The sequence below is a fragment of the Leopardus geoffroyi genome, chromosome B3, assembly GCF_018350155.1.
Source record: "Leopardus geoffroyi isolate Oge1 chromosome B3, O.geoffroyi_Oge1_pat1.0, whole genome shotgun sequence".
Classification (NCBI taxonomy): domain Eukaryota; kingdom Metazoa; phylum Chordata; class Mammalia; order Carnivora; family Felidae; genus Leopardus; species Leopardus geoffroyi.
In genome coordinates this window covers 99,581,623-99,608,556 of record NC_059337.1, presented here as the reverse complement: position 1 = coordinate 99,608,556, position 26,934 = coordinate 99,581,623, and the positions used below count along the sequence as shown (strand labels likewise).

The following is a 26,934-nucleotide window of genomic DNA, read 5'->3' as shown; positions in this document are numbered from 1 at the left end:
TTTTTTAATTTTTGTTTAATGTTTTTATTTATTTTTGAGACAGAGCATGAGCAGGGGAGGGGCAGAGAGAGAGGGAGACACAGAATCTGAAGCAGACTCCAGGCCCTGAGCTGTCAGCACAGAGCCTGATGAGGGGCTTGAACTCACGGACTGTGAGATCATGACCTGAGCTGAAGTCGGATGTTTAACCCACTGAGCCACCCAGGCGCCCCTATTTTTTTTTTTTTTAATTTTTAATGCTTATTTATTTTTCAGAAAGAGAGAGACAGAGTGTGAGTGGAGGAGGGGCAGAGAGAGAGGGAGACACAGAATCAGAAGCAGGCTCCAGGCTCTGAGCTGTCAGCACAGAGCCCGACATGGTGCTCGAACTCACCAACTGCGAGATCGTGACCTGAGCCAAAGTCGGACGCTTGACTGACTGAGCCACCCAGGCGCCCCACAAATCTCAGTTGTTATAGTGTTTGGCTGATTTGCCTACCAGTGGAGGACCTCTATAGAACTACCTATCTTCTTACTAAACTGGTCTCCTATTAGACATTTCTGGCCACTTCTCAGTGTCAGTCCGCGACCTCTACTTTTAGAAAAAATGATCAGACATGCGAGGGCTCCAATTAATCTGTGTTTGCTATGGTGGGAGGTAATACGTGTTTGGCATCACACGTGCATGTGACTGAACCCAGTATCAGGGCTCCGAATACTACAAGGTAGGAGAGGCTTCAGGGACTTGTTTATGAAACTTACACGGAAGGAAGGGGGTCTCTCTTCTAGCTACATGCGTTGGCGTCATGCCAAAAGGCAGTCCCTTGGAGTGGTGTGAAAAGTCAGACTCTTCTCCTGGATGCTAGACCTGGGGGCTGAAGGGCAAACGTAGCTTTCTTCTCTCATCATTGTTCACTGGACCCAGAGCCTGTCTTCAGCTGCCTCCGTGAAAGATGCTGCAGCAGTGGAGTAAGTGACCACCTAGGCTGAGGAGCAAAGCTGAAGATGCAGAGGGTTTTAGGAGAGTTGGAGACGAATGAATGGGGGAGGGCCAGAGAGGGGCATCACAGAGGGGAGAAGTCCCTGGGGAGCTGGGGAACGGGGTATCTCGGGCCACATCCAGAGTGGAGAGTGGAGACTCTGCCCGGGGAGGGGGGTGGGGGCGGGCAGCTTCACAGGTTCTAGAAGCTACTTCTGATTTTCTGTGGAAGTTAGCTCTGTGTGGAACATTTCATAGGTGTCACAAGGGATGCAATCGATGGAAAGACTCCAGTGGAAACAGTACAGGAACAAGAAGTTTCGTAATGCTAAAATGACAAGGGATAACGTTCTAGAGTCAGGCAAAGCAGGAGACAAGGTGAGAGGCTCTCAGACCCGGGTACAGGCTTCCGTTCCCAGGCTCTGACAATGACAGAGAGCTACTGGTGAAGCCAACCAGTTGGAGTAAGCCTTTCGCCAGACATGAGAAACTCACCTTGCCCATTCTTACAGCTACGTTTACATCTCGTTGAGTTCTTAACAGATCCCTAGTTGCCAGATGTCAGTAATTGTTGCAAAACAACTACCACACATTTCAAGTGCTTCCTGCAAGACAATTAAGCAAAGAAAGACCGATTCACTGAGATCATCCTGCAACTGGCCAAAGGTTCAGGACTATTGGAGATCTGTTCCTAGAACTTCTGGAACTGGCCGTGTCTGCAGTTAGACATGGTGCTGCACATATTCTAGGACTGCTTACGTGTAACTGAATGACTTCTTTTTTGGTAAAAGACTTTGTGGTACCTCTTATTCTTTTTTCTATTAATAAATTCAGGTGTAATTTGCACATAGCACAATTTGCCCTCTTAAAAGTATAGTTGTGTATCCTTTAAGATATGCATATAGTTGATTAATCACCACCATAGTCGAGATATAGGACGACTGCATCACATCGACACCCCTACCCCTGAATTCCCTCGTGCCCCTTTGCAGTTAACTCCTCCCCTGACTCTGGTCCCTGACAACCACTGATCTGCTTTGATCCCAATGGTTTTGCCTTCTCCAGAATGTCAAGTAAATGGAATCCTACAATATGTAGCCTCTTCTATCAGGCTCCTCTTACTCACCTTAATGCATAGGAGATCTGTGCACATTGTTGTGTGTTTCGGGGGTCACTATCACTGAGTATCTTGTCCTTCTTTGAGAGGATTGTGCATAAGCTGGCATGGGGGGACGTATGGCTCCAGAGGGGGATATTTGAAGAGAGCATACAGGAATCCAAAGAGAAGTTTTTTGAGTGATTGAATGAAAGACACTTTGAGGTACGATTTCAAATTTATTTAACTAAACAAATGCCTGTATATTGTTGCTGTGTATCAGATAGTGTTCTACATGCTTTACAAATAATAGCTCATTTAGTTCTCAACCCTCCTAGGTTGGAGTGATTATTCTCATTTTACAGATGAGGAAACTGAAGTGTACAGAGGTTAAATTACTTACCACAGGTCACATGGTTAAGTAATAGAAATAGGATTTAAAGCCAGGCAGCTTGTTTTTTTTTTTTTTTTTTTTCTTTTCCTGCCCCGAATCATAGCAGTCTATCAAAGATTCACCCATTGTCGTAAAAAGAAAAGATAGTGAATTCAAAGTCTGGCCATTGAAGGAAAGCAGTCTTCCCTAGGGCCCTAAATTATATTAATTTGTGGAGTAGGAATAAAAATAACTACAGATTTAGAAATAGTTGTAGACTGTTTAAGATGTACATCCAGGGTATCTGTGGAGACTGCAAATTTTCTATAAATTAGTGAGTCTGCCTCAATTTAGGTAATGATCTAATGTGGACCAGCACACAAAACACAACAACAACAACAACAACAACAACAACAAAAAAGGTAAAGCCCTACTCAGAACAGATAAAGAAAGAAGAGGTGTGCAATCAATATCATTCATAAACATATATCGAGCACCATGTGTTTACTATCTCCTTGGTACAGGGACCCATTCTGAAGTTAGATCTCTCTATATTAATTGTAGCTTGTTTATATTTATGGTTAGATTTATTCAAATGTGCATGGTCCTTTACATAGTAGTAATTAGGTTCCTAACTTAGTCTTTTTATACAGTGCTAAATTTAAAGAAGCTTTCTAATATTACTAAGCATTTTTTAAAAAATATTTTTGAGAGAGAGAGTGCGCAAATGGGGGAGGGACAGAGAGGGAGACAGAGGATCCGACAAAGGCTGTGCACTGACAATAGGGAGCGGTGGGGCTCAAACTCACAAGCTGCAAGATCAAGACCTGAGCTGAAGTCGGACATGTAATCGACTAAGCCACCCAGGTGCCCCTGAGCATTTTTATCAAATAGATTTGATCGGTAAATGCCATCAAAATCATGGCACCCTAAATGAACAGAGGGAATGTATCAAAAAGACATAGTTTTATTTCGGTATGTTACACTTACCTATTAAAGTAGCCCCCAAATTGGAAGCACTGGGAACCATCCACGCACTCCAGACAGAGCTGATATTATTTGATATCACTTTCTCAGACCTAATGCTTTATAGAACTGTCATGTTATTTCTTTCTTTTATAACAGGAAAGGGACCAAATTTAAATGCAGACGAATACTTATTCATATCACAAAATAGTTAAAGATAAAGAGTAACGATTTAAGTGTTGTTAAGGATGTGAACTTACTGCAATCTTCATACACTGCAATGCTAGTAGGAATGCAAACTGGTGCAACCACTTTGGAAAAATATTTGACAGTACTTACTAAAACCAAAAGTATATAAACGTACCACCCAACAACTCCCCTCCGGAGTATATAGCCAACAAAAATATATGCTCATGCTCACAGAAAGGATATACAAAAATATTCTTAATAGCTTTATGCCTTAGAGCCAAAAACTGGAAACAACTCAAGGGTCCCTCAACAAGAGAATAGATGAGTTTGGGTTATTCATGCAATGAACTTTGTAAACAGTTTTTTAGAAAGAATACTACCGCATGCAACGACATGGGTGTATGCCACAGGCATAATTATGAGCAAAAGATACCAGACACAAAACAGCAGCTACTGTATGTATGACCCATTTTATGAATATCAGGCCAAACTAATTTATGGTGATAGATGTCGAAAAAAAAAAAAAAAAAAGGTGACCTGGGGTTAGTGGTGATGGTGGATTGAGTAGAAAGAGGCATGAGAACCTCTGGGGCACTACAAATGTTTAACATCTTGATCTGGGTCATGGTAATATGTGTTTGACAAAAGACACACACATATACATACGTCCTTATATGTAAAAAGCCATTAAAATGTGTACTTAAGATATCTGCACTGTGCCATATGTATGCTATATCTCAATAAAGATAATTAAAACATTTTTGGGGGGTGATATATACACTGTAGCAAGAAAAGCAAGGATTTCATAATTTAACAGATCTGGGTAATCATTTGTTCCAGTGAATTCAAACAAATTTCTTTGTCTCCTTGATTTTCAGTTTCCACATCCGTGTAAATGGAATTAATAATAACCACTTTTCAGAATTGTGTAGGTTGCACAAAATGATAAATATTAAATGCTTCCATACACTATGCATAAGTGCTGTTAAAAATAAAAGTATCCAGGGGTGCCTGGGTGGCTCAGTCAGTTGGGTGTCCGACTTCGGCTCAGGTCATGATCCCATGGTTTGTGGGTTCTTTGTGGGTTCGAGCCCCGCATCCGGCTCTGTGCTGACAACTCAGAGCCTGGAACCTGCTTCCAATTTTGTGTCTCTGTATCTCTGCCCCTCTCCCACTCACACTCTGTCTCTTTCTCTCAAAAATAAATAAACATTAAAAAATAAAAATATAAAAATTTAAAAATAAAATTATCTAAAAATTTGGAAACGTGCAAGTCTTTTTCAGTGTTAAGCCAGGGTTGTGTGTAGACCTGTTTGGTGAATTATCTGATTCTCTAGGTGGGTACTTTTGTCTGAGTTGCTATTTACTCAATCTCACCATAAGGAGATTTTGGAATTCTGCAAGTGTAAAAGTTAACTTGTAGAAAAGTGCTAGCAATGCAAATGATTCTTGTCCAAGAGAAATGCAAATTGATTTTGTCCAGAAGACATGAAACTGCTTTCAGGGTCGAAAAGATAAGCCCAAGATTATCCTGTTACTGCCCTCTAGGACATGAACCAGGTCCGAACCTAAATTACAAATTTTATCCATGTGCTCCCCTTTCTTGCTCAGCCCCTATAAATACTTCCATCTTCCTAATTCTTTTTGAACTATCTTGTCTGTTCCCTCATTCATGAGTTAAATCTTTGACACGTGCTCCCTGTTTTGTTTTAATGTTTATTTTTGAGAGAGAGAGCACGAGCCGAGGAGGGGCAGAGAGAGAGGAAGACACAGAATCTGAAACAGGCTCCAGGCTCTGAGCGGTCAGCACAGAGCCTGACACGTGGCTAGCACTCACAAACTGCAAGATCATGACCTGAGCCGAAGTGGACACTTAACCAACTGAGCCACCCAGGTGCCCCTGACATGTGCTCCCTTTATATTTGAATGAGTCATGCTTTTAACTTTAGATCTGACAATACTTAGCAGAGTGCTTTGCTCATAGCGATGTTCAATCAATTTTAACTCTTAATCTCATCCAACTTTTTTCCTTTCTCCCAAGTCTAGGCATGTGAAACAATCTAAAATGAGGTATTTTCTTTGAAAACAGGTTTTACAATTAATGTATGTTTTATTGCATCCATGTTAAGATTCTTTAAATACAATGCTAAAAATATTTTACTGCGTTTATAAAAACAAGCTTTTATCATAGGCTGGCCTTGAGTCCCTTCTTTAACGGGAAGTTGGAGCTTAGGGGCAAGAGTGGGTAATCCTATAAATGGGCCTTATAATTTTCCCCTCCTGGTGCATCTATTTAAGAGCGTGTAGAGGAACATGGACCATGAGAAAGAGAGTAGGTTAGAAGTGATATATTTTGGTCAGGTTATCCAAAAAGTGAATGGTAGATGACTACTGGGTGTGTGCTAGAATTGTGGGGAGGGAGGGAATACTCATGAGGGAGGTGATATATAGAGCTAACTATAAAAACACATATTTGTATGCTTTTTTTAGAATTCTTTTTTTTTTTTTTTTTGAGATTTGATTTTTTTTTTTTTTTTTTAAGTTATCCCTACACCCAACGTGGGGCTTGAACTCACAACTTTGAGATCAAGTGTCTCCTGCTCTACTGACTGAACCAGCCAGGAGCCCTTGGCTTTTTATAATTCTAAAAACATTTTCATACACATGGTCTCACTGGACTCTCAGAACGCCACCATAAAATATATTTTTCCATTTTGTATAAAAGGAAACAGAGGTATGAAGGGTTCAAGGTCCCTCAGTGAATGAATTCGTGACAGCGCTGAGACCAGCCCAGAGTCCGATGCTTGCCCTGCCACACCACACTGCCTCTACTTACCCACCAAACCCACCTGTAGCAATCTACCTGCACAGCATCTCATCCTGAAACATTCAAGCTTGGACATCGGAGCTCCCTTTTCAGCACCTGTCAGCAAGAGATCTGATGATTAGCAGCAAGGCCAATATTTACCAAATGGTAGGAAACAAAATTACAGTATTTTAGCTAAGATTTTCTATTTGGTTAAATGTTTACATTCATTCCCAATTCTGCAAGGAAGAGACTTTGGGAGCCTCATAAATTTAGGTCTTTCCTTAAGGGGAAGTTGTAGGTTAAGGGCAGGAAAGGATGATCTGATAAGTTTGCCTTAATATGTTTTTCTTTAGGTTCATCTGTTGAAGTGTTTGTAAAGGAGCATGGAACATGGGAAGGGACAGGTTAGAGGTTGATAGGCCCTGGGGCAGCCTACCTCAAACCAATGGTGGGAGATATCCTGGAGCTACAGGGAAGGCAGGAAACCAGGGAGCACACTCCGAAAAGCCCCATCTTATTCACCTATATAGCCTTGGACCTCTGATATATTACAGGTAAAGAGAGATAGGAAACCTGGAGGTCTGAGTATAAAGTAATTTTTCCTCTTCAAAATAAAAGACCTGGGATAAGAAGGTAGGTTTGATGTGGAAAGAATAGGAAACCTGGATGCCTACTCTCCCTCTTCACTTCCCATTTTCTGCTGCTTTATGTCTCTTATCTGATATGATTAGCTCAGCGTTCCTTCCTGCTTCACAGGGTAATTACTGAGTCTCAGCTCCAGGCTCTTTATAAACATCAGATTAGCCCCGAAGCTTTCTTTTGTTTCCTCTTTTGCTTGTTCCTCAGAGGGCATTAAAAAAACCGAGTCTTGGTCATAATTCCAGCGATTAAGCCTATTTCTACAGAGTTCGCCTTCTGTTCATTTGCATTGCATTGCTCTGTTGAAGACGCTGCTGAGCCTCAGGGTCCCCTGCTCTTTTTTGCACGGCATCTGCCCTTACCTGTTTATACATTAGCTGGGTGGGCATTTAGGGTATCTTTAAAGCAGGCATCTAATAAAGAGCTCTAACTCAGAGCATTAAGGAAAATGGGTCTCTTTGGACACAGCAGAAATAAATGGAATGCCCTAAAGGGAATGGAAGAGAAAATCTATTTCCAGAACATTTGCATTCGTATTAATGAGTACTTCAGGCCATGTACCCAGTAACTTTGCATTCATTACAGCCCTAGTTGTGTTCCCAGAATCCACTTAAGTGATGTCCCTTATGCTTTCCTTCTCCCCCATAGAAGGGAATCTCCCAGAAAATTAAAGCGGCATTAGCAACCTCAGTGTTGAATAGCATGTGTTTTTCTTTACCCGCTACCCAGTGGCACTGGCATCCACAGGGCGCATGAGCACAAAGCCTGTTGCAAAAGGCAGGAGAGCCTTTCTTCTGACTTGCTACCCTCTGGAGGGAATAACATTAGCGCCTTGCCAGCCTTTCATCTGCCACCTTTCCCCAGCACTGGACTCTTGTCTCCCAGCTGGTTGACAAGCTCTGTTCTCAGTCACCAGGGAAGGCCTAGCTTCCATGCGGCTCTTACCTCAGCAGGGAAGCTGGGGCCAGGCAAGCCCAGAATGGAGACCATCATGGGCTGGAGCCTCTACACCGCTGTGCACATCCTCCGTGCTGAGCACCAGGCATCTTTGGAAGATTTTGTTATCTGGAGAAAAATATGCATTTGCGTCTGTCTTAGTTACCGTCTCCAAAACCCTTAGTGCATTATTTATTTAATGCACATTCTGAATGAAGTCAACATTCTGCAAATATATTTGCCTTTTTTTTTTTTTTTTTGTCTCTTCCAGGAATTGTTCAGAGAGCAGGACCATGTTTCTAACTCAGCTGTATTGCACAATGAGAGTGGCTTAAGGGCATTCTGATGTTTATGTTGAGGGAATCTCAAGCCGGCTATGGTAAGCTATGAAAGCACAGTGTATCCCGTACCATCCGTACAGCCACCTGTATTATTGTCAAAAGAGGGGAAAAAAGGCAAGAAGTGGTGGCAGTTCTGATGAGATGGGAATTTCATTCATCATCCCGGCCGGGGGCACACAGGAATGACGCTGCGATGAGCCAGTTATGGGGACAGTTGAGTGACATTCTGTAGAATGTGTGTTCCTGGTGGCTTTTCTAAAAACCAACATTGCCATTCTTTATAACCCTCAAATATCACACACCTTTCCCTGAAATTCCACAAAGAGTGGTTTTCATTCCTTTGATTTGAGGCTTCCTGATTATTTAAAAAATTTCTGAAGAAGCCTACACATTAGGCTTTATTACCCATTTCCACCTTAGTGTTAAGAAGTATTGGATTTTTGGGGCACCTGGGTGGCTCAGTCGGTTAAGCGTGCGACTTCATCTCAGGTCATGATCTCACAGTTCGTGAGTTTGAGCCCCGCGTCGGGCTCTGTGCTGACAGCTGGGAGTCTGGAGCCTGCTTCGGATTCTGTGTCTCCCTCTCTCTCTGCCTCTCCCTGCTCGTGCTCTGTCTCTCTGTCTCTCAAAAGTAAACATTAAAACAATATTTTTTAAAGAAGTATTGGATTTTTTCCCAAAGAGTAAGTATTGAGGGGGCACATATTACTAGCTTCATATTCACAATCTTATCGTATTCCTCTCCTGTTCGAAGAAGGGCGCTTTTTGCCTCTTGCTATAGAGATAATGGGTAGCAAGAACTAGAAGTTGCTTAGATGTTACAAGGATTTATTTTAGGAGACATGAGAAGAAGCTCATGGACCAAGAAGAGCTAGAGAAGAGTTTTGAATGGGAAGGCAATATTAGGCTAAATAAAATAAGCCAGACAAATACATACAAATACTGTATGATTCTACTTACATGAGGTATCTAGATGAGGCACACTCAGAGAGGCAGAAAGTAGAAAAGTACATATCAGGAACCAAGGGCAGGGGTGGGTGGGGATTATTGTCATGGATGTAGGATTTCTCTTTGTGATGATGAAAAGTTCTGGAAATGGATAGTGGTGATACTTCTAGGACACTGTGAATGTACTTAATGCCAAAGAATCGTACACTTAAACATGGTTAGAATGGTGAATTTTATGTTATATATATTTACCACAGTAAAAAATAGACACATACACACACGAGTTTTGAATGGGGAAGAAGAATCAGTGAAAGATGGAGATTTTCATGGAATGTTTAGAAGAGAAGATTTAGGGGGAGGTGTGGAAATTGCTACAAAGAGGGTTGGAGATGGGTTTTCCAGGAAGTTCTCTCTAGCAAGACTCCCTTTCAGTTCTAGAACCCAAGGACTGTATTTATGTGCTCATGTTATATTCTTCTTCAAACAAAGTACCCGTCCCCCAACTGTACAAGCTTCAGACCTCATAATTCTGAGTCATGAGTGTGTTTATAGAGAAAGAAATAAATGATGTTAAAAAAAATTTTCAAAACTCTGCAAGGCAAAATGACTTCCTTTTTGTGCTAAGGCCTTGGCTAACAAGCCCTCCATAAGGGCCATCTGAATTCAAAAATTTTTTTTTTCAAGGTTTATTTATTTTTGGGACAGAGAGAGACAGAGCATGAACGGAGGAGGGGCAGAGAGAGGGAGACACAGAATCGAAAACAGGCTCCAGGCTCTGAGCCATCAGCCCAGAGCCCGACGTGGGGCTCGAACTCACGGACCGCGAGATCGTGACCTGGCTGAAGTCGGACGCCCAACCGACTGCGCCACCCAGGCGCCCCAGGGCCATCTGAATTCAGAAGGATATAAAGTTGTCTGACTAATTGCCAATTATTCATTAGACCATTTTACAATTTTGTAAGGACTGTCTTTAAACTTTGCAGAAGACTGCTAATGCAAATGTTTCTCACCTTTCGCTATGGATTGAACTGTGCCTTCCCCTGCCCTCCCTCAATTTGTATGTTGAATCCTTAAGCCCCAGTATGATGATATTTGGAGATGAAACATTTGGGGGGTTATTATAGTTAGATAAGTCATGAGGATGTGCCTCATCATACAGTTAGTGCCCTTATAAGAAGAGATACTGGGGGACAAAACCCAAAATAAAACAAAACAAAACAAAACAAACAACAAAAAAGAAGAGGTCCCAGACAGTTTGCCTTCTCTTTCTCTCTGCCATCTGAGGATATAGGGAGAAAAGGGCCATCTTCAAGCCAGGAAGAGAGATCTCACAAGAAAGTGACCATGCTGGCACCCTGATCTTGGACTTCTCAGCTTCTAGAACTGTGAGAGAATACATTTCTGTTGTTTAGGTCACCCATTCTATATGAGGTTTTGTTATGACAGCCTGAATTGACTAAGACACCTATAGAAAATAATTTGGGGGGGGGGCGCCTGGGTGGCTCAGTTAAGTGTCTGACTTCGGCTCAAGTCATGATCTCACAGTTTGTGGGTTCGAGACCCTGTGTCGGGCTCTGTGCTGACAGCTTAGAGCCTGGAGCCTGCTTTGGATTCTGTATCTCCCTTTCTCTCTCTGCCTTCCCCTGCTCGCTCTCTGTCTCTCTTTGTCTCTCTCAAATATAAACATTTTAAAAAAGAAAGAAAAGAAAATAATTTTTGCCCTGTAGAGATATAAATTACTTCTGAAAGTAGAAAAGAGAACTCCAAAGATAATGGTTTTTGCCCCATAAGAAATAAATCAGTTTTGTATCTAACAATCTTATTCCTGCATTCATTCATTTTTGTTTTCACTAACTACATTTACATTATATTCTCTTATCATCCTTGAACTGCTTTATCATTTTAATGAGTTAAAATAAAACTCTGACATACATGCAATGTGTATAAGAATTTGTGTTTTTAATTTGGAAAATAATGCTTTCAACAGTGAAGAGAGTCTTTTAGGAATTATGCCACATGTTGTGTAATACATTCCACTTTAGTATCTCCTCATGAGACTTCAGTAAAGATATAAATAACTTTTTGTAAAAACAATCCTAAAATTCTTATGGAACCACAAAAGACTTCAAATAGCCAACACATTCCTGAGAAAGAAGAACAAAATTGGAGGCATCATACTTCCTGATTTCAAGCTATATTACAAAGCCATGCTAATCAAAACAGTATGGTACTGGCATGAAAACAGATACATAGACCAATGGAACAGAATGATGAGCCCAGAAATAAGCCCATGCTATACAGTCAACTAATATTTGACAAGAAAGCCAAGTATACTCAGTGGAGAAAAGACAGTCTCTTCAATAAATGGTACTGGAAAAATGAGATATTTACATGTAAAAGAATGAAACTAGACCCCTATCTTATATCACTCATAAAAATTAATTCAAAATATATTGAAGATTTAAATTTAAGATCTGAAACTATAAGAAACCAGAAGAAAACTAGAAGAAAACAGGTAAGCTCCTTGACATGGATCTTGGCAATGATTTTTTTTTTTGGATATGAGACCTAAAGCACAAACAACAAAATAAAATTAAACAAATGGGACTGCATCAAACTAAAAGTCTTCTGCACAGCAAAAGAAACCGTCAACAAAGTGAAAAGACAACTTATAAAAAGGGAGAAGACATTTTCAAATCATATATCTGATAAGGGGCTAATGTCCAAGATCTATAAAGAACTCATACAACTCAATAGCAAACAAAACAAAACAAGCCAGTTAAAAAACAGACAAAGAAACCCAAATCAAATTTTCCAAGGAAGATACTCAAATACCAACAGGTACATGAAAAAGTGCTCAACATCACTAATCATGAAGGAAATGCAAATCAAAACCACAATGAAAAATTACATGAATAAATACATGTGTTGGGAAAAGAATTTTTTTTTAATTTTTTTTTTAACGTTTATTTATTTTTGAGACAGAGAGAGACAGAGCATGAACAGGGGAGGGGCAGAGAGAGAGGGAGACACAGAACCCGAAACAGGCTCCAGGCTCTGAGCTGTCAGCACAGAGCCCGACGCGGGGCTCAAACTCACGGACCGTGAGATCATGACCTGAGCCGAAGTCAGACGCTTAACCAACTGAGCCACCCAGGCGCCCCAAGGGAAAAATTTTTTTTAAACAAAGAGGGAGGGGTGCCTGGATCTCCCGGTCCATGAATTCAATCCCCGTGTCAGGCTCTGTGCTGACAGCTCAGAGCCTGGAGCCTGCTTTGGACTCTGTGTCTCCCTGTCTCTGCACCTCCCCTACTCTCACTTTGTCTCTCTCTCTCTCTCTCTCTCTCTCTCTCTCTCAAAAATAAACATTTAAAAAATTTAAAATAAAAAGAGGGAAAAGAAGTGCCAGAAGTGAGGGTGAGGGGGTAAGTTGAAATATTAAGTAAAGCGATCCCTGGGAATATGACATTAAATCTATTGGTGCTAAATAATTTTTGGATTTGGGGAACTAGCAAAGTAGAAGATGTCTGGAGGATGAGCATTCCAGGCCAAAGGAAGAGCAAGTGTTTCTGGCCCAGAGGCCAGAACATGCTTGGTACATCTGAGGACTCACAAGGAGGCCACTGTGTGGCATGAATAAGGAGAAAGTAGTAGGACACAGGTCAGAGAAGAATAGGGGGAGAGAAACAGTGTTGTAGGGCCTTGTCAGCTATTTTAAGGATTTAGCTTTTGCCTTCAGTGAAATGGGTACTTTGGAAAAGGTTTTTAGAGGAGTTTTGCATCTCATGTTTGAAAAAATCACTTTGGCTGCTGTATTTATTGACTAGAGGAGGAGCAATCATGAACACAGGAAGACCAATTAAGAAGCTACTGCAGGGGTGCATGGATGGCTCAGTTAAGTGTCCAACTCGACTTTGGCTCAGGTCATGATCTCAGTTCATGGGATTGAGCTCCACATCAGGCTCTGCACTGTCAGCTTCAGATTCTCCAACTTCCTCTCTCTCTCTGCCCCCCCCCCCCCAGTGCACTCTCTTTCTCAAAATAAATAAATGAACATTAAAAAAAAGCTACTGTTATAATTCAGGTAAGAAGCATCGGCAGCTTGGACCATAGTAGCAGTAACTGGAGTGGTGAAAAGTGGTTAGCTTCTGGATATATATTAAAGTTTGATGTTGGATTAGATGTAGGATCTGAGAGTAAAAAGAAGACATACGGATGACTCTATGATTTTTGGCTTGAGTAACTGGAAGAGTAGACCTGCTATTTACTGAGCTGGGAGAACTGTAGGAGGAGCCACTTAAAGGTAAGGAGGAGTTCCATTTTGAACCTGTCAAACATGAGATGCCAGCTATCCATCAAGTATAGATGTCCAAAAGGCAGTTGGCATGTGAGCGTGGAGTTCAGGTGAGAGGTCTTTGCTAGAAATACAAAATTGGAAAATCAAGGCAACGATGGTGATTGAAGCCATGAGAAGACAGGAGCTCAGTAAGGGAGTGATGTAGATAGAGAAGAGAGGAGGTCCAAAGACTGAGCGGCTGAAGTGCCTCACTGTTTACAAATCACTACAATGGGAGCAAACCATTAAAGGACTCTGAGAAAGAATGGTTAATGATAGAGGAGGGAAAAACCAGGCAAGTGTGGAATCCTGGTATTAAAAAAAAAAGTGCTTCAAGAAGGGAATGATCGGCTATGAAATGCTACCTATCCATCAAATAAGATGAACACTGAGAATCGTCCACTGCATTTTGCAGTGGAGACCTCAGTGGAGTCCTGAGGAGAACAGCGTTGTGGGAATGGTGGAGGCAAAATCCTGGTAGGAGTGAGTTCGACAGAGGATAAGAGGAAGGAGATTGGAGACGGTGAAGACTAACAACTCTTTCCAGGGGTTTTACTATAAAAGGGGGTGGAAGAATGGGTCAGTGACCAGAGGGTGATGTGGGATCAAGATACAGTTTTTGTTTTTAAGGTGGTAGGAAATGGCTATGCAAACCTGAGTCTGTTGTGTCCGATGAACTGGATTTAACTAGGAGGAAGGCTGCCACATGAGTACACTGGAGAGGTGAATGAGACGAGCTCAAATGATAATGATGATGAGCTATGGGATCTAAACTGGATAAAGGGGGAATGGGGGATGGAGAGAGAGAGAAAAGGTAGTAGGATCAAGAGCTTGTAGGTATGTCAAAGAGCTGTTCGAGTTAAGGAAGTTTAGAGTAAGGGAGACAAGCTGAAAGGTCAGGAGATGGTGAGTGAGATGGAGAAGTGTTCATTGTTGACGGCAATGACAAGTCCAGGATATACCCACGGGAGTGGACAGCTGAGGTGGGAGGGGGCAAGCATGAGACCCCTGGAGGACTGAGAGCCTGGGTGGGCAGGATGTACCTGGCTGCTCTGCTGAGGTGGGGTCTGTTCTAGGTGACAGATGTCTTTGCCCTATCAGTTGTTAAATATTGTGGATGTTATTCCCACGTCCAAGCAATTGACCACCATTGTGGACCTGGACTTTCCCAAGAATTGTAATAGGAGCATTTGGGGAGTGTGACAGTGGCTAAGAGCCTTCAGGGAGTGTCTGTAATGACTGTATGTCAAAACATTAGGTGGAAGGGAGAGGATAACCCTCTGTGCTGTGCCTAACCCTGAGCCACAGGGATGTTCCTGAAGGGCGAGCACAGGACTATAGGGTGAGGAAAACCCAAGGAGAAGGATTTCCAGAGAAGGGAAAAAGACTCCCAAATGGAGTACAATCAGAAACCAGCTTCACAACTTAGCCTTGGACCAGCCCAAGCAATTGTTACTGGTCTGTACATTAAGCTACATCTTGTGGCCATAAGAACACTTAATTCATTCCAGAATTCTCAGTGTGCCCATGAGTCAGAGAGAAATCATAAGACAAACTACTGAGCCCAGCAAAAAGGATCTGTTTTCTTTTGCTTTTGTTACCATCTCCTTGATTTATTCCTTCCTCCCTTTCTCCTCCTGTCTCCCTTATCAGAGCCAGGAGAAGCAATATCTAAAAGTGTTCAAGGTCTTCTGATTCTGTTTTCCTTTATGATAACAATGGGGCCCTGGGACCATTTTCAGTCAGGCACATCCTTGATGGTAGAAGGCCCAGAGCTCTGGCAAGCAGGAAAGTCGCCAGGTGAAAGAGCTAATTGAAGACCCAGTCCGTCCACTACCTATCCATCTTAAGGTGTCTTCCCCATGTCTGCAGTGCTCCACCAGTCATGAAGTGGCCTGTCCCAAGACTGTGGCTTTTGCCACATGCTGACTCAGCTCCCTGGGGGTTGGCGACAGGACTGTTTGGGACCATCAGCCACAAAGGCACCAAATAACTCATGTTGAGGAAGCTAGTCATTTTTAGCAAGGCCTGTCATACTGATAATCCATGGCCACTGTCCCAAAGGCAGATGGAACCTGCCCTCATCCCCCATCCTTCCATACCCGAGCATCTATCCAGCATTGTTCTTTTGTATTCTGTAGCTCATGCTTCCATAGCCTGCCCCTCCCACTCTCAACCCCTGTCTCCAAACTTTTAACCCTTCCCACTATGCCCTCTGCAGCCACTATTCCATAAAAAAATGCTTCCACATTTTTTCTTTACAATATTACTCCACCACCATAAATTGAAGCCTACCTTCTCCCAAAGGTGCATGGTCTTTTGCTTCCATCTCTAGTGGAGGCTCCTGTTTTTCCTGCATGTCTGGAAGCAGGGCTTGGAGTCAGGATTCATCCAGCTTCCTGGCGCTTCTTTTACACGATGTGCAAATTCTGCCAAAGTTTATGCCTCTTGATGCTACCATTTTCTATTTCCCATAAACACCGAAAATCTAGATATGAGTTTTTTCATCATTCCCAAATCCTGACGTAATTCTGGGATATTTAAACATATATGTGGATGATTATCCAACACACTAGTGTTTAGTTTCTTCACCTTTTTGAGCCTCAAAGCTGAGTTAGTTACAGACCGGAAATGCTTGACAGTAAAGGATACCAGTCCTTCTAGCTCTCTCACTACACTCGCTCTTTGAGGGATTACCAGGACAACATTCCTTTTCTTCCTTATTCAGTGGTTGTCAAACTTTAACAAACATGAGAATCACCTGAAGGACTTGTTAAGACAGACTGCTGGACCCCAATCCCAGAATTTCTGACTCAGTAGGTCTGGGGGGAGGGGATCAATGCAAACTTGCATTTCTAACATGTTCCCAGGTGATGCTGATGTGCTGGTTTGGGGGCCACATTTTGAGAATGCTCTGCTAATGGATGTGCCCAATGATTCCCAAATTACCTTCATATTAGAATTACCTGGGGAGCTTCAAAAAGTAATGGAGGTTTGTGTCTGCATTCCAGGCCCTCAGACTGTGATTTAATTTACCAGAAATGTAGCTTGGGCTTTGAAGTTTTTAAGAGATCCTAACTGAGGTGATGCTGTGAACAGATAAGTTTGGAAGCAGTTGGTACCAAGACCTTCTATCTTCCCTTCCTCTCATATCCATCCTGGTAGATGTGGTTAATCATCCAAACTATACCTCCTGCCTGGGTATTCCCCTGTAGCCTTGTATTGGCCTCCTCCTTTCGGGAAATTTGTGTCCAACCTATGTCAATCTATTTGTTCCTTGTTCCTAAATGCTAGCCATCATGTGTGGCTGGAGAAAACCACATAGCTTTCTCATTCTGTAGCTTACCCTAGTTGTGCTCCCTCATTAGCTTTTAACTTATCCTTGATTCTCTCTAGTCTTCATCTCCCTCACTAAAATAATCATTATTAATAATTAATAATAATTTCAAAACTTAACCATTCTAATATCCCTATGTGAACTCTTCAGGTGACCTTCTACTTCATCAGGTAAAATTCATTCCATCCAGCATGATCTCTTTCAATTTTATACTCTATCCAAAGATCAAATTTATCTATAGCCACACCCTTTCATTTTGTTATTGCTTCATCTCAGAAGATGCACCCCTACTCCATTTCAAGGTCAACACTTCCACCGTGCCGCACAAATCACCTCACCTCGCCAGCACATAGCATGATTAATTCCATGCTCTTTCCATATACCTTCGCCTTCCCCTCTCTGTTGGCTCTGGACCCTCTGCTTCAGTTCTTAGTCTTTCTAGCCTCTGACTCTGCTTCCTTTCCTTATGGCTCTTTCATATACACCCCAGCTACCGTTTGTCAGCCCTTGCTGCCTACTGATGATTGATTCAAAAGTAGGAGTAAATCCTTCCAGATGCCTCCTTTACAGGCTTTTGAATTTGGTATTCAGAATTCTTGGTTTTAATGTTTTTTCTTTTTTACGTTCCCCCTTGCCACGTGACTCTGCTCGTATTGTCAGCACCACGCTTCTCTTATTTCTAGAACATAACTTCTTTGTTCAGTATGCTAGGGACTAATGAGAAAGCTGCCTCAGAAGCATAAAGCATTGTATTAATTGTATTTTGCTTCCAACATGTATTTACTGCTCAACAAAAGGTGAGCATATAGCTCCTGTCAGCACAATGAAGAAACAACAAATCCAGCAACCCTGTGGAAATCTGGTTGTCTGGGGATTTGAGGGTCTCCTATTCACACAGTGACAACTCCAGAAGAGGCAGGGGGAAAAAATGAAGGAAAATGACAAAAACACACACAGGAAGCACAGTACAGGAAGGAAATCAACAAGGCAGACAAAAGAGTGTCTGTGTAGTTTTGTTTGCTCAGCTAATACAATTAAATCAACCCTGGTTCAGGAAGTGTGCTTGTATTCTTACTGTGGTCCAGGTGTCAGACTGGGTCTTCAGTACTAGGTGATACATAGTGGATTTCTTTCATCATGGCTGTGAAAAACCTTAACACTAATTTATAGCAGAGTACTACTGTTTCCATTCAAAATACAAAGTAAGTTAGGAGGGATGGCAGAGAAAGCTTTGGTACTAATTTTCCTCATAACATATATTTAATATAACATCAAACATTACATTCACATAAAATTGCATATTATACATATGATATTAAATGTTATATTTATGTAAAATTCCTTATTTTGACACAATATAAAAACAGTGGACATCAAAAGCATGATATTTAAAAGAAAAAACTGTTAAATTGGACCTTACCAAATAAAAAACTTCTGTGCTTCAAAAGACACCATTTAGAAAGTGAAAATATAAGCCACTAGACTGCAAGAAAATATTTACAACTCATGTACCTATAAAAGACTTGTATCCAGAATATATAAAGAACTTTTACAATAAATCCATACAATGGAATAATATTCAACAATTAAAATGAAAAACTACTGATTCATGTTACCACAAGGATGAAACTTGAAAACATTATTCTAAGTGATGGAGGCCAGATGCAGAAGAATGAATACTGTATGTCTGATCCCATTTACATGAAGTGTTTACAAAAGGCGAATTTATAGAAACAAAAACAGATCAGTGGTTGCCTAGGGTTGGGGGATAAGAGCTGTAAGTAACTGTAAGTGGGCATGAAGAAAGTTTCTGAGGTGATAGTAATGCTCTAAAACGAGATTTTTAAAATTTTATATTGATAAAGCTATATTTTATTTTATTTTTTAAAATGTTTATTTATTTTTGAGAGAGAGGGCTAGAGAGCGAGCAGGGAGGGGCAGAGAAAGAGGGAGACAGAATCCCAACCAGGCTCTGTGCTGTCAGCACAGAGCCCAGTGTGGGACTTGAACTCACCAACTATGAGATCATGACCTGAGCTGAAACCAAGAGTCGGACACTTAACTGATTGAGCCACTCAGGCACCCCAATAAAGCTATATTCTTAAAAAGTGACCAACTCATAGTTCTTTAAATTACCATTAAATCAAATTTCCATTTTTTTAAGTTTATTTATTTATTTTGGGAGAGACAGAGAGAAAGATCAAGTGCAGGCAGGGAACGGGCAGAGGGAGAGGGAGAGAGAGAATCCCAAGCAGTTTCCACGTTGTCAGCACAGCGCTCAAACCCATGAACCATGAGATCATGATCTAGCTGAAATCAAGAGTAGGACACTTAACTGACTGAGCCACCCAGGCACCCCCCAAATATCCATTTCTAATTGCTAGAAATAAAACATGAGTAAAGAATTTTAAATATGATATATAAAATAACTACCCCTCTCCACAACCCCAGGATCAGTCATTTACTACACACAGGAGAAGAGGCTTCTGGGAGCTTCCAGTAGTTCATGAAGATGGTTAACCCTGCTTCTGACCAGACCACTCATACTGAAAAGTCTGCGTTCCTCTGCTCTCACTGCCCCTTTACAAAGGAGAGGAAAGCCAGGCGTCTGGATAATCCACAAATTGGATCATGAGTCCTGAATAATAAGGTAGTCAACTCATTTTTTCTTTTTTTTTGACAGATGCCAGCTACTTTTCCCACGATTATATATTAACTATGGTTAAAGCTTGTCATTTTCATCCTTAAAGGCTGTTAAACAGCATGGAATAAATGTGCTTGCAATATTTTCTTATCTGGGACTGTACTGAAAGGTGTGGGTGAAGCACCAGGACCGTCTTCAATATTTACCAAGTGTCTTTCACTCATTAGGCACTTAGGGTGATGGGCCACACAACGAAGATGATGCAGCCTCTCCATTCAGTGAATTTGTAACCTGTCTAGGAAAGAAAGCTAAGAAACGGTTATTAGTAGACAATTAGTAAATAATAAAAAACACTGTAAAGTCAAGCTGAAAATCTCAAAATGTAAGACAAGGGAGTTGCACTACAATATGTTTTGAATTCCATCCTGCTTGAACATTCTATCTTTTTTAGAGAAAAATCTGGATAGCTTGCATATAGGCTGTGTCTGGGTAACTTAAGGATTTGTTATGTTTCTGTGACAACTACTTATTTAGTGATGTTTTTTGGTCTGTTTTTTAAATTGTATGGATTACAAAATTGTTTCATTTCCAAGTCAAGATCTCATCAGTAAGGCTGAGCCAAACGTGTGCGTGTGCATTCTTATGCATGCAGCTGCAAAAATTTATCTTCTTCTCTTCTCTTCTCTTCTCTTCTCTTCTCTTCTCTTCTCTTCTCTTCTCTCTCTCGCTCCCTCCCTCCCTCTCTCTCTTTTGCTGATGCACTCAGTTCTGCAAAATGACAATGCTGATATTATTATTATGGGCTTACGGGCAAATTTCCTAGTACTGTGCATGGGTATGTTAGCTTATCTTGGACTACCAAACCACAGAGGTCCTTGTTTATGATGTTAACTGTTGTACTCAAGTTTCCCAACAAAATCCAGATCTGTTAAGTGAAGGCAGACCACCATCATATGTACTGAAACTCTTGGTCCTCTTCTGTGGTGAAGGGAATGGTCTCACTAGTGATTCCTTCCCTGCTGTTAAGTCACCTCAACTTTTGAATAAATATGGAATTGCACACGTTAATGATGGCAGCCCAGATTTTTGCAGACAAATCTCCATTCAGTTTATGCAGCATTCCTATAGACTTTTATATATTTAGCAAGTTATGGAGAAAGGAGTCATTGTTTAACATAAGGTCAGGATTGAGGTTTGGGTATGAAGTAATGCAAATTAAAATTATATCTTTCCCATCTGCTGCTTTTTTCCCCCCATCTCATTGTATTTACAGACCACCATAGGAATGGAAGTGGCCACATCATACCTAGGCATCTCTCAAATAATCCTTTTATGTGTGAATACTCGTAGGGTTGAGGGGTTCTAGAAATACATTCCTGCTTTTTCTATTCACACCTGAACCTGCCTGGAAGATACTTCCAGAAATGAGATTCTTCCTGCTTCCAAGATCTGTCTCATACTTGGCCTCAACTTGCCCCTGCCTCCTAGAATGCCATACCCTTCATTCATGTTCCAAATTACATTATAAGGTTTTATTTCATCAGAAACATTACCCTGACTTCCTTTTAACAATCCTGTCTTGAAATGCAATACAATGCAGAATATTATAATGTTATATTATTATAAATGATGCTTACCCAACTGCTTAACTCTTGGGAGAAAAAAATCAAGTTAGACCTTTATTTCTCATGACATGCAAAAATAAATTCAACTGGATAAAACTATTAAATATGAGTCCATCAAAACATAAATATACTAGAAGGAATGATAGCTAAAGATTTATATGATTTATGAATAGAAATGTCTGTGCTAGAAAAGGTTAAAATCAGCTGAAGAAATCAGAAAGTAAAATAGTGAATTGACTACATAAACAGCAAAATCTATATGTATGTAAAATTATTAATAAAATTAATGAGTAAACAATAAGCTAAAATATAGTTGTGAAAATATCAAGAAAAACTAATCGTTTTACATAGAAAACTTAAACAGGAAAACTGTAATATTTCTATAAAAAACTAATATCCCAAAAATATGAATAAACAATGTTTAAAAGAAGCCAATTTATAAATGGCCATTTTATTTTATTTTTGTCTTTTTTCATATTTACAGATTTTTTAGAGTAGATTTAGGTTCAAAGCAAAATTAAGAAGAAGGTACAGAGTTCCCCTATATGCACTGCCCCCCAGTATGCATATCCTCCTCCTATAAATGGCTATTTTAAAATGTTGACATTTCACCCTCATTAGCAATGGAAGTAATAAAAATGAAGGCAATAGTAAGATCTGAATTTTTTTTTAAAGATTTGTCAACCTGGTAGACAATAACTACCTAGGGTTGAGGGAGAGGCAGCGAGAAATGCCTTCTCTTGTTTGTTGAGAGAATGAACTGGTCAAAACTTTCTGAAAGTTTTTGACAAGATATATCAAATGCCTTGAAAATATCCATATGTTTTGATAGATCAATTTGCCTGCTGCTAGGAATTTACATTATGAATGACACACAAATGTATGTGTAAGAATATTATATTATTTATAATAATTTCTAACAAATCACAAGTAGCCTTTAGGTCCAACATTAGTGGAGTAGTTAAGGAAATTAGGGAGCAACCATATGATAGACTATTATGCTGTCATTAAAAAATATTTGGAAAATATTTCAAATGACACAGGAAAATATTTCTGATTTCATAACAGCTAAAGGAAATTGCAACAGTAGAAAATGTTGTTCCGCCATGGAAAATTCATTTTTAGTAAGTATAATAAAACATGTACAATATTAACTACACCTTTGAGTAGTGGGATTATGGTTGGTTGTTATTTATCCTTTATACTTTCTGTACTTATAAAATGATCTACCATCGGTAGACATCCGTTTATAGTAAGAAACAAAATTTTTTTTCATGATTCCATGAATAACAATACAAAATATTGTATTATATTAATCTCAAAATAAATAAACTTTTTTTAAAGTTTCTACACAGTAAAAGAAACAATCAACAAAATGAAAAGGCAACCTATGGCATAAGAGAAAATACCTGCAAACCATATATGTGATAAGGAGATAGTATCTAAAATATATAAGGAATTCATATAATTTAACAAACACAATATGCTTTTAAAATGGGCAGAAGACCTGAATAGACATTTTCCCAAAGAAGACACACAAATGGACAACAGGTGCATGCATGAAAAGATGCTCGACATCACTCATCAGAGAAATGCAAGTCAAAACCACAAGGAGATATCACCTCACACCTGTCAGAATGACTGTTATCTAAAAGACAAGAGATAACAAGTGTTGCTAAGGATGTAGAGGAAAGGGAACCTTTGTGCACTGTTGGTGGGAATGTAAATTAGCACAGCCACTATGGAAAACAGTATGCCAACAAACCCACATGCACGCGCATATGCAGGTGCACGCACACATAATGGAATGTTGTTCAGCCATAAAAAAAGAAGGAAATACTGCCACTTACAACAATAGGGATGGACTTACTTCAAGGGCATTATGCTAAGTGAAATAAATCAAAAAGAGAAATACAAATTCTATTTGATGTCATTTATAGAGGGAAATTAAAAAAGTCAAGTTCATGGAAACATGGTTGCCAGGGGCTGGGGGTGGGGGAAATGGGAAAAATGTTGGTCAGAGGGTACAAACTTCTAGTTGGAAGATAAATAAGTTCTAGGGATCTAATGTACAACATGGTGACTATTGTTAACAATATTGCGTATGTGGAAGTTGCTGAGAAAGTAAATCTTAAATATCCTCACCACATTCACGCAATGTAATTGTGTGAGGTGATGGAGGTGTTAACTAACCTTATTGTAGTAACCATTTTGCAATCTATATGTATATCCAATCATCACATTGTACATCTTAAACTTACACAATGTTATATGTCAATTATATCTCAACAGAGCTGGGAAAACATACTTCACGATATGAAAAAAAATATGATATTCTTACTGGAAAAGCAGAATACAAAATTACAAGTACAGTATGATTATGCTTAAATAAAAATGAATTTTATCCATAGACGTGAAGATTTAAAAAATACCCAAATATGACTGTAGTTCAGTTTGGGTGGTGAGACGATAAGTGGTTTTTCCCTCTTTTCCATTTAGATCAAAATGTATTGATGAATTTTTATGGTATAAAAATGTCAGCCATTTGTCAAACAATTTATATAACAAACACTGATTTCATAGCTACTGTATGCCAGGCCCTATGTATGCCAGTTGCTGGAGATTCTGAAAGTGTTATGACAGAGTTTTTGCCTTGAAGAAAATCACAGTATAGAAAGAAGAAGAAACACATGATTAAAGACCTAGTCATAAGTTCTATCATAGAAGAAGGGACTGGCCACTATTGGTGCTACTGGATCCCAGAAGTAGGGCAACTGATTCAGACTGGCTTGGAGGAGAAGAGATAGCAGGGGAGTATTTCACAGGAGAGCCACCAAATAATGACATGCCATGATGGAAGGAAGGTTCAAAGAGGGGGTTAAGTAGGTCACATATTCAGATGACAATATCTTAATAAGGTGACTGTCACATGAAATGCTTACAAAAGAGAATTGTAGGATAATTTTCAGGCTTCTGGCTTAAAGGTGCTGGTGTCCTCTAAAAAGAAAGGAATCCAGGGGCACCTGGGTGGCTCAGTCGGTTGAGTGTCAGACTCTTGACTTGGACTTAGGTCCTGATCTCATGGTTCATCAGATTGAGCCCTATGTTGAGCTCTGTTCTGGCAGCACAGAGCCTGCTTGGGATTCTCTTTCTCTCTCTCTATCTCTCTCTCTTTCGAAAATAAATCAATAAATAAACTTAAAAAAAAAAAGATAGGAATCCTGTTTGTGGACAATATGTTGTCCCCAGTCTCAGTCATGTTGAGTTCAGTGTACCTATGGGCTATACTAATGGAGATGTCTCGTAACAGGTAGAGTTGAGAGACAGAAGCAGAGATCTTAGTTGTGAATTTGGCTGAAGGACCCAGGGAGGATGTAGAGAGTGAGAAATGGAGCCAAGGACCTGGGACAGGCTCAGAGGAAAACACACATTTAAAGAGGCACCCGAGAAGAACTCAAACAAAAGCCAAGAGAGAGAAAGGTCCAGGAGCCAAGCGGGAGAGAGCTGTGGTTAAAGGTGCTGAGTGCTACAGAGAATGCCAGAAAATAAGAGCTGAAGTGCCACATCAGGAGCCAGACCTTGTGTCCAATCCATGTATGAAGGAAAGCAAGGTAGGAATAGAAGCTGGAAAGGTGGGGGAAAAGATGGGAGTTGGGGAGTGGGGGGTAACAGCTGTTAAGGCATTGTGAAGGTCCAGGAAACTCACATGTGCCAGACATTAGGGTCATGGTATAAAGGTAAGTAAGACATGTATCCCTGCCCTTACCAAATTTGTTATGGGAGACAGGAAACACCCAAACGACGAGCTAAAGAATAACTACTTTTCTTAAACTTCTTCCAAACTTGACTCATGGTCACAGAATGGAATATAGCAGTTAGATGGCTCTCAGCAGGACCTGCCTGGCCTTCTGAAACCTGAGCTGAGAGCCCAACCAAACTCAGATGTCATTGCCAGAGGTTTTTGTCCTCTTTGTTACATTCAGTTGCACCTCAATGGTTCTGCTGCTACGCTCATTAAATGTTCTCTATTTCCAGCCACCTTGAACGCCTGCCAGGGCAATACTGTCATCCAAGAGCCTCTGAGACATTTATCTGTCTCAACAGAAAAGCAATTCAAAGGACAAGTAGACACAAATCTGCTCCCTTCAGGTATGCAAGCCACCTAGGCGTTGGCATGCTTCTCATGGTCCTGACATTGTTTTGTGGTTTCTAGGGTATGTTTGGTTTCCCCATGTGAATTGTAGACCCTTGTAAAATTGGGAGATTAAGTCTAGTTTTTCATATGCCCCACAGACTCCAGCACTCGATGCTTTATACAGCCCGTGCCCCTTCCCCCTTTCTTTCTGCTTTGAATCTGGACGTGACGTACGGATCTGAAAGGGTGATCTTGGGACCAAGAGGTGAAAAACACAAGGGAAAGGTCAAGAGCATCACCAAGTGTCTAATCATGACATCATCAAGCTGCTGAATCAATGCCAGCAGCCAGCTAACACAATAATTTAGGTTATGAGGGAAAAATACTTTTTAGCCTAATCTACTCATAAATTGAGTTTTGTTTCCTGCAACTACATGTTATCTACCCAGCATCCATCCTCCTACTTGTTCACTAGCAGAATACCGACTGTGTTCAGATATCCCTCCCTGCCTACTCAGCTAGGTGCCTCAGGTGAGACTGATTCCAGCTCTGGTTCCAGGGGAGGCACTGACTGGGCAAGTGTAATCCCATTACCCTTGTCCTTGTCCTTGTCCATGTAAAGGAACTGGTGAGGCACAGGGGTGCTGAAATCTGGGGCTCTTGAGGAAAGCTCCTATGACAGAACAGCAAGAAGAGTCTGTCTCTCTCTCCTTCTGGAGAATAGTGCTGTGTCCAGGTTTGAGACCTTGAACTATTGCAGTCACCGTGAGGCTCCCTGGAGGAGGATGCCAACACAAAAGATGGCGGAGTGAAGACACAAAGATAACCTGGGTCTTTGTGGACATTGTTGCCCACCCCCCCCCCACCCCCGAGTTAACCGGCTTGGAAGCTTGCACTTCCTTGCACCACCACAATGTAAATTTCTGTATTCTTTCATGTAGTTTGAGTTGGGGGGGGGGGTTGTTGCTTCCCCACAAAGCACCTTTGCAGATAATGAGGTATTTTTTTAGTTGAAGTATGCTTTAATTTTATTATTTTAAAAATTTATATATGTAAAATAAATGTATTTATGTAAATTCAAGTTAAAATACAGTGTAGTATCGGTTTCAGGAGGGTGAGGGTATTTTTTAAAGTTTTGTTTGTGATGCTCTAACTCCAGCTTTTCATAAGAAAAGGTACATCACGCATCAGTGTGTGTATTTAGCATTTTCAAATGCTGAAGAGTATTAATTTCCGCCCTCCAGAAAGTAGAAACTTTGGATACAGACAAAGGTTGAACTCAACATGTGTCCTGAAGCAAATATTAATTTTATCCCTGGTCAGCCTGACCCAGCCAGAAGAGTGCTTTGATTTATTAAACTTGCCCAGCCAATAATAGGTTATCTTCTTTCTGATGGGGTTTTAGGGGGGAAATGAGCCAATGAGAAATAAGACTCTCACTTCTGATAAGACCTGAGGGAGAGAGACCAGTGATTCTTTCATCATGGGATCTGGGGCTGGTGCAGATGGTCTTTCCCTGACCCCTAACATTCCATTCCCTTCTGGGACTATAAAGATGGGAACCCCAGGGTATGATCTGTGGTTGGTGCAATTAGTACTAAT

At 40.6% G+C, this 26,934-nt stretch overlaps 1 long non-coding RNA gene across 1 annotated transcript; it reads right to left on the bottom strand.

Moving 5' to 3' along the window:
- Window positions 1–347: 347 nt before the first annotated feature.
- LOC123583825 lies at window positions 348–19,882 on the bottom strand. The gene is made up of 6 exons (XR_006705008.1): window positions 19,779–19,882; window positions 7,976–8,095; window positions 6,432–6,505; window positions 2,085–2,177; window positions 1,454–1,563; window positions 348–1,286 (listed from the first exon to the last, which is right to left on the bottom strand). It is a non-coding gene; the product is annotated as an uncharacterized LOC123583825 (long non-coding RNA).
- Between the last annotated feature and the right edge of the window lie 7,052 nt (window positions 19,883–26,934).